At 27.7% G+C, this 10,000-nt stretch overlaps 1 protein-coding gene across 1 annotated transcript in view; it reads right to left on the reverse strand.

Moving 5' to 3' along the window:
• LOC124951165 overlaps positions 1-10,000 on the reverse strand; it is a 76,512-nt gene that overhangs the window by 62,509 nt on the left and 4,003 nt on the right.

Raw genomic sequence — 10,000 nt, forward strand, 5'->3', positions numbered from 1 at the left:
CCTCTTTTACCCTCAAAAATAAAATCGATCAAATTAATTGGTAAAGGATTAAAAACAACAGGTAAGGTCATTTCTAAGATCACTCTCTGTATCTCCGATCAATCGATCGATCGAACACGTGCACATATACGCACATACAAACAAACGGCGTACGCATATACGTACGTTTATGATGCGGTACGGCTCTGATTCGTAATCGATAATAATAAATAGAGATTATTCATGCGTCTAGGACAAGAAGGGGTCAGTATGTCACAACACGACACAGTTTATCTCTTAACTTAACTATTACACGACGATTAACGAGTATCATAGAATAGAAAACGTCTCTCTTATTTTCACGTTTTTGTATGCCTCTCCTCTCCTCTCTCTCTCTCTCTCTCTCTCTCTCTCTCTCTCTCTCTCTCTCTCTCTTCCTCTCTCTTTCTCTCTCTCTTTCTCTCTAAGTCCGTAAAACTGTCAATGAAGCTTTACAAGTGAAATACATATATACATACATATATACATATATATATACATATGTGTGTGTGTGACATAATAGATATACAACAATTTTTCGCCGCAATGAATAATAATAGAAATCCTAAATAAGGAGGGAAAAAAAAAAAAAAAAAAAAAAAAAAAAAAAAATCCAACGTAAATCTTTCATAGAAACATTTAATATAACATTAATCGTGCCCATATAAAAAAAATAAATAATAAACATTAATGATCATCGTTGACCATCATCTCCTTCTCTATTGTATCACGGATATGATTCATAATTGGTATCCCAATTATAAATATATACATCAAATAAATAAATAAAATATTTCACGTTTCAAATATCCTTTGGTAACTACAATGTTATACTATAGTTAGAATAAGAGAAGGAGGATGACCTCCTCTCTTCTTCCTTCTCCTTCTCCTCTTCCTCCTCCTCCCTCTCTTTTTTTTTTCTTCATCTACCTCTTCTTCTTATTCTTCTAAATGATGGTGTGTCCTCAAAGAGAAGATAACATCTTACAGATAAGATAAATCTTACATTATATGGCGAAATTTTTACGACTAGTCTCCTCTCGCGTTATATTCGCGATCGTTCCAAATAATTCTCTTCAACTAAACTCAACTCTCGAGACTTTATGCACTGTGTACTTCCCCTGGCCGATTAATATGGCACACATAAACCTCACTCTCTCTCTTTCTCTCTCTATCTGTCTGTCTGTCTGTCTGTCTCTCTCAGTTCGTGTGTATCCATGCATGGATCATGTTTATTATGCATCGTAAAGATACATATCGTCAAACAGTCGATTAATTTTTTGACGATCATAGATGTATCCACATTTTAAAGATTTTCTTTAAGGCGTAATTTTATATTCAAATTACGACATACACATCTCCCAATACATATTATCTAATTGTGTAATTAATTAAAAATATATATATGTATATATGATATATGACAATATACATGATATACGATACAATTAGATATATATTTATACATGATCTGTGCATCTATTACATACATATATATATATATATATATAATATAATTATAAGTATTAATATATTTATTATATATTTTTATTATATTAATAATATCAATATAATAATATTAGATTTATCGTAAATTTATTTATCAGTATCCATATAAAATTAATATACTCGATTAATTATTATTATTATTATTATTATTATTATTATTATTATTATTATTATTATTATTATTTCATTGAATATTAATATTTATTTCATTGGATAGCACTTTGAAATTAAGCTACATGATAATGTAAAAAATACATATATCTTTTGCGATATATGTAATCGTATATTTATATAATTATATTTCATATGATGAAAATAATATAATGATAATAATAATAATCATTACGTATGTAATTAATTATACGTCTACAGTAAAATAAATTATATATATATATATATAAACAAAATATATATAAAATATATAATATAGACACACACGCATACACACATGCGAAGCAATATCATGGATCATCGCCAGATACATGAACACGATCGAGGACATCATCTTTAAAGGAAGACTTCTCTCTCTCTCTCTCTCTCTCTCTCTCTCTCTCTCATTCTGTCTATCTCTTTCTTCTACATCACTGGGATACCAACGACAAAGGATTGCCGCACTGCGGACATTCGGGAAACGACAGTGGCAGCCTTGATGCAAGTACAATACCGTCTCTCTTTCAGGTACCCCTTATCGTCATCTGCAGGTGTTTCCTATGATATATAACTATACCATACTTGTGGAAACTCTGTTAGTTTGTTACGCCAACGAAATCCTACATTTTCCACGGCTATGGCGATCAAATTACTTTTTACGTTGACCTACAAAGTTATCAGAGAGTCCAACTTCTTTCCTTCTTCCTTCCTTCCTTCCTTTGAACACATTTATATATATATATATATAAATAACAAAAATATATATACTCAAATCCTAACAAAGTAGGCCTAAAGTTCTTAAACGAACCAAATGTTCCTAGATGATATTAAAAAATAATTACTATTTTTTTTCCAAAACTCGTGGACTCGCACTATTTTTTACGAGGTATGCGAGCTTGCAATTCTACGATTTCAAAAAAAAAAAAAAAAAAAAAAAAAAAAAAAAAAAAAAAAAGAATCTCGAAATGAAACAATCGATTTTTTAAAAATTAATTAAGACGAACTTTTTGTCCGGGCGCAGATTGTACGGGTATGTAAAAAGAATGTGAAAAAAGTTTGATTGAACATTTTTACAAATACAGTACGATGATTGATTGAATCTGTAGAAAAAAAGAAAATAAAAAGAAAAAAAAAAAAAAGAGGAAAAAAAAGAAACTCGTCGAAAAATAAGTCTCGAAGAAGAATATGTAATTGATTTTTTAAAGTCTAAGATCTAAGAATTATTGCTTCGCTCTATCTATGAAAAAAAGGAAACACATACGTATATAAAAAAAAAAAAGAAAAGCAAAAATAGAAAAAAAAAAAACCAAAGAATTGAAAAAAGATCAATTGAACATGGGCGAATATATTCGACGCTATAAATAATGATTACCACCGAGATATATAAATTTCTTTTTGCGAATTTTACAACTGCACATTTTTTTCTAATTAATGATAATATCGTGGCAACAAAATTTCGAGATGAAGAAGAGAAAAAAAAAAGAAAGAATGAAGGAAGGAAAGAAAGAAAGAAAGAAAGAAAAAAAAAATAAGAACGAAAGACTGGACAATGTTCTTACAAAGTTTATTCTTTAACGATGCAGGATGTTTTGCATTCGCCCTATATACGAAGCTATTAAACAACTACCTCCTCCCCTATGTCTACAAGGGGGAGAGAGAGAGAGATAGATAAAGAGAGAGATAAAGAGGGAGAGAGAGAGAGAAAGAGAGAGACTGTGTATCTATTGTTACTGCCACTTGTATTCATAAGCATATAAATGTACGTAACGTTCCTATTAATTATTAATTAGTATCGTCTAGTATGCAATTGGTTGTTGCCGATTCATGTATCGAGATATATGATCGATCATATATCGTTTCGTAATGATCAAAATATAAATACTTCTCTCTCTCTCTCTCTCTCTCTCTCTCTCTCTCTCTCTCTCTCTTTTGTTATTTATTTCATATTATTTATTTATTGCAATTTTTCTTTTCCTTCATTAAAATTTATTCAGGAAATTTTAGTGGCGTTGAAAAAAAAAATTTTTTTAACTCAATGATTATTACTATAAAAATGTGTGATTATTATATATTATATATTAAAATTTATTCAGAAAATTTTTTTATTTGATGATTGTAAGCATATAAAAATGTAATATCATTAATATTAGTATTACATAAATTTTTGTTTTCTTTCGTTTATATATATACATATATTTTTTTTCTTTTCTTTAAAAAATTAAAATTTATTAAAAAATATTTATTGATTACAAAATTTTCTTCTTCGACGTTTACATAGAAATAAAAAGTAACATATATTTAATACTCAAGACTCGATTTTCTATGTTCTATTAATATATATATATATATATGTACAAAAAAAAAAAAAAAAAAAAAAAGATTTTTTTTTCCAAGACTTTTACGTTAATTATTTGTTTCAAATAGATAGATAGCAATAAAAAGAATTTCTAGGCTCGTAGTTCGACGATTCGAACAAGAAAGAAAAATTAATCTAAAGGGTCGCGAAAAAGTGCGTAATTAATTTTTAAAATATCATATAAAATACTTTTGGTCGACTCCATCCTCATCCCCTTCGATTTTCCACGAATCAAAAATATATATTTCGTATAAAACGTGATCGATTATATTTACGATAGATATAATACATAATCATTCTCAATTATTACGTTCTAACCAAAAATTCAAATTCGTTGAATGATTAGATACGAGAAACATGACTCTTCTACTTGTCCTGCAACAACAACCACAGAGAGCTCTCGAGTATGCTAATGAACGTACGTATATACCGTTTGCATGTTTAACACACTTCGACCAATTACGTCTTTTTATTTCTTCGATCCTTGAATAATTTCTACTCTGTCTCTATGAGGTTTTATTCAACTTATAAGTCTATTCTAATGCTCGTTTTATACTCCGTTGTGTAAAAAAAAAAAAGAAAAGCCGGAAAAAGAAAAGATCGAAACTTTTTTTTCTGTCAGAGATCATAAAACTACAAACCCAAAATGTATCGCAAAAAGTAATTAAATGTTAAAAATTATCAGTGCTTCTCTCTCTCTCTCTCTCTCTCTCTTTTTCTTTTTTTATTCTAATCGATATTATAAGTTATTCGTTGTTTAAAAGAACAAAGTCTATAAAGACGTACTCAACTTGTATGCACGTACGTACCGTACATGTATACAAAGAATGAAAAAAAAGGAAAAATAAAAAAAAGAAAAAAAAAGAAAAAAGAGGAAAAAAAAAAGGAAAAAGAGAAAGAAAAATAATGTGACGTGAAAAATCAAGATTCTTTTTTTTTTCTTCCTTATCAACATTTAAAGCTATTCCTTGTTCAAACGGCAAAGTCCATTTTACAAAGAAGATAACTTGTAATAAAGTATATGCAAAATAAATATGTATATATATATATATATATATATATATATATATATATATATAATAAGTTCATGAAGTTCATGAAGATGTATGTATCAACAACGAAGTCAACGACGCCCGTTCGTCTAACCGCTTACATTACATTTTAATAACAACTTCCTTCTTCTAATGATGTAGTTGTTCGTCACTTCTCATATATATATATATATATATATATATATATATATATATATATATATATATATATATATATATATCATATATGATATGTATGTGTGTATGTTTCTATTACATAAGAGAAATTAACACATCGCGTGACAAATGTAATAACACGCAAAGCTATATTAGAGAAAAGTCTGTATCTCTACTTTTCAACGATTGCATTTAATTGGTTGATAATAAAAATACGAATAAAGGTATGTATATATCAGTCCGATAAACAATTAGACTTCGTCTAATTATCGCCTTTGAAGAAGAACAAAAGAAGAAAAAAAGAAAAAAAAAAAAAGAAAAAAAAATGGAAAAGAGAAGAATGAATGACGTTCGAGGTAACGTCTGTCTATTAAATAAAGAACGATATTTATTTTAAGTAAACTTGTTTTTCTTTATATATATATATATATATATATATATATATACATATATAGTTGCATCAGATATACAGATTCTTAATCCCATATATTAATGTTACGTAACTTTGAAGTTATGCTGATATATATATATATATATATATATATATATATATATATATGAGTGTGTGTGTCCATTTGTTTGTGAAACGTTATTTAATTTTTTATAAGCTATAAAATTAATTCTTTCTTTTTATCTATGTTGAAAAATTAAATAAAAGTTATATCTTATTATTGATATAGTACAGTTATTTGAGAAGAAAAAAAAAAGGGAGAAAAAAGAAAGATAGGTTATCATGCATTGCAGTATAAACTATAAAATATATCATAACGTGTACAAGTGTAGTATACATATATATAAATATATATAAATATATAAATATATATAACTAAATTATAGTATATTATAGATTATAAAATTTTTTTTTTTTTTTTTTTTTTTTATAATTATATTATAAGTCATTATATTATAAAGTTTTTCATATTATATCAATTTTGTTGAAGACGTAAAAGAGAAATAAAATTGGATTTAAAATTGGCGCACTTTTTTCGTCACATACCCCAATATAATCACGATCTAATCTATCTATATCCATCCTGCAATTTTGCTCATTGGAAGAAAACGATGCGTTAGCAGAGTCTAGCGACGTTCCTACGTGAGGAGGAAGAAAGAAGTGACCTTAGGAATTCTCTCCTACATATATACATACATACATACATACATACATACATACATATGTATGTATGTATATACATATACTATACAACTTTTGAAAAAAGCGTACCAAAAGGAAAGCAGTGGCACATTCCGTGTGAATCCGCTTAAACTCACTTTGGCATTTCACGTAGCTCTAACCTCGATATCATACAACACTCTTTCTTTGCATGTCGCCTATTGTTGCACGTGACCCGAATACGATCGTTTCAAACTTCGATAGATCGAGTTTCGAGACATAGACGACGGTCAAATCGATTTTCTTACACTGGCAAAGGGGAAGAATTTTTGTTTTCGTGAAAAAGAAAAAAAAAAAGAAGGAAGGAAAAGTAAAACAAAAGGAAAAAAAAGAGAAAACGCATAATAATGCGATAATTACGATTCGATCTTGTATCTTCTAAATTAATATTACGTACATATTACGTAATTGTTGGGCAATAAAAATAAAAAATTAAATAAAAGCTAACGCATGAAACATCGACGTTACTAATGCAATTATACTAAATTCTACGGTAAACATAGTTATAAAAAAAAAAAAAAAAAAAAAAAAAAAAAAAAAAAAAAAAAAAAAAATGAAGGAAAAAAGAAATATTACTTTTTAACAATGCTTGATGCTACAATAAAAAAAAAAATGATGAACTTATCTTCGGAACAAATCGAAAAAAATAAAAAGGAGATGGCTGATCAAGAGCTAACATTTAACAAATGAAAAATTCTTAGATGAGATTTAAAAAATTTAATTACTTCTTCTTCTTTCCTTTTCTTTTCTTTTCTTTTTTTATCAGATCGTAAAACTACACTAAGAGAATCTTTTCCATCATCATTTAGGAACTTTTGATTCCCCGATATCTTATACCATACTCAACGATCTCTACTATTTAATATTAATAAGTCATAAGTCAAACTCAAAGCGTAGAAAATCTAACATACATACGTACATATAGATATAATGAAATAGACTTGAAACGATACTTATTGACTTTTCAATCGACGTTTAACAAGTCTGATTCAATGTACAATCACGATTGAAAGATATCTCTCTTTCTTTCTCTCTCTTTCTGTTTTTCTCTCTATATCTCTATCTTCTTATAATTACAATGTACAATTTTATCAATTTCGCAATAAATTCTGATCGTTCATACGATTATATTTAAAACTTATAGAAACCGTACGTTTATTTGATTAATATAAAATATTTCTTGATAGCTTCATTTGAACGACACTGAGAATAACTTTACGAGAATATATGCATAAGAAAAACTTGCTACGAGTCATCCGCATTTATTAACCTTCTCGACCAAACTCAAGGAACTTTATACGAAAATGCGTTTCTACTTTCCGCTTCTCTTAAGATAAATGCCTGTCTCCGTCTTCACACATACATATACACATATACATACACATACACATACACATACACATACACATATACATATATACATACATACATAAGTGCATATGATGTACATATATATGTCCCTCTCTCTCTCTCTTTCTCACTCTCTGACTCTTTCTCTATTTCTCTCTCTCTCTTTCTCTTTCCCGAGTCCTTGAATATGAACAAATGATTCCGTCCTTGTTCCACTGCTAAATCGTACGATTTCAAAACGATCTATCAATTCTATTAAATAATCAATAAAAGATACAAAACAGTTTATCCTAATTAAAATTAATTCTAACCTCAATATCCTTATTCTACTGTATTAAAAATCATACGATTTCAATATAAATCTATCAATTCTATTTAAAGTATAATCAATGAAAGACACGAAAATTGTATTTATTACGATAAGTTCATCCTTCGAATTGCATTCGTCCTAATTGAAATGTAATTCCAATCTTAATTAACAACCGGCTACTGTAATAAATCATATGTGATTTCAAAAATGATTTAGGAAATCTATTAAATGGACGTATAAATAATATTCAACAAAATAATATGTCGACTATTCATAAAAGATCCCACACCCCAAAAAATAAAAAAATAAAAAAAATAAAAAATAAAAAACTCATTGTAAAAAAAAAAAAGAAGAAAGAATAATTCCAACCTCATTTTCTATCACTGGACTTCGATCTTCCGCCAAAGAAGGAAAGAAAGGACGACCACTAGAAACGAGATTCTCGGAAGAGAAACGCAAACAATGGTATTTTATTGTTGGCATTACTGTTACGATAAAGAATCGAATAGGATGAATGTGACGTCATTGATCATAAAAAAGAGAGAAAGAGAGAGAAATAAAAAAAAAAAAAAAAGAATAAGGAAAGAAAAAAAAATGGCGTACAATTCAAACCAATTTTGATTAATTAAGTGTTCCGAGATTCTGTAGAGAATTAAATACAAATATATATGTATGTGGAAATGTAAAACGTATATATATACTTGTGACCCTTCGTATTTACAACTTTTAAATAAATAAATAAATAAATAAATAAATAAATAAATAAATAAAAAAGAATAAAATAAAATAAAATAAAATAAAATTTTGATTTGTGAGCGAGGTCGAGACCGTGCAAGTAATAAAATGGGATTCGTTCTCGAGATTGAACGAGTAAAGAACGCGTTTGCGAACACAGCTCGTAAGAAGAGAGGTTATACCTCTCTCGAGTATGTACTACGTGTGTATGTGTATATGTATATATACATATATATATATATATATATATATGCATGCACATCGTCGAAACAAACATCGGATTACCTTTCATTTAATTGTACAAGAAGGTAGTATATGTTAGAATGTATGTGTGAGGTGCGGCCCAAGAGACTTGAGATCAGTAGCATGAATATAACCTATGTTATGTATGTGTATATATATATACATATATATATATATATATATATATATATATATTTATAGATATATATGAATATTTGTGAATCATACTTTTATTTGTGTGTGTGCGCGCGTGTATATGTCGTGTGTCCAAATAACAATGATTATAAATACTACCGTTAGATCCAACCACGAAGAACATGATCGAACGTAGTAAACTAATCAATGAAACGAAAATTTGTATTCGTCCTCCAGTATCGGTTTATTGTCCTTTCCTTAATCGTTATCCTTAATAAAGAGATCCTCAATCCGACAGAATGAAAATTATGATTCATTCTCTAATGATTTAATCATAAATGTTACTTAAGTTGAATACTAATGATAAGAGAAATACAACCGATGTATTATAATTGATAATAAGAATCAAGTGAGATATAAGAGATCGGATATTTGTTTAGAATTTTTGTTCTTTCTCTTTTTACTAATTTTTTTTTTTTTTTTTTTTTTTTTTTTTTTTTTTTTTTTTTTTTTTTTTTTTTTTTTTTTTTTTAATTATTATAACAAAAATGTGATATTTCTTTGTATAAATAGGATAGATGAAAGAAAAATGAAATGTGTGAATAACTCGGCGCGTGGGACAAGATGGCGCTTGTTAACGGTGACGACCGTTAGCTAACGATCCAAACGTATGCATGTATGCATTACTAGTGTGTATGTTCCAGTTGTAAATATATATAGGAAGAAAAAAAATCTAGAAAAAACTTAAAGGATAGACCAAACATTTTTTCTTTCTTTCTTTTTTTTTTTTTAACAATCAATCATTCCTTTTCGAA

This window comes from Vespa velutina, chromosome 8 (assembly GCF_912470025.1).
Source record: "Vespa velutina chromosome 8, iVesVel2.1, whole genome shotgun sequence".
NCBI classification, from domain to species: Eukaryota; Metazoa; Arthropoda; class Insecta; order Hymenoptera; family Vespidae; genus Vespa; species Vespa velutina.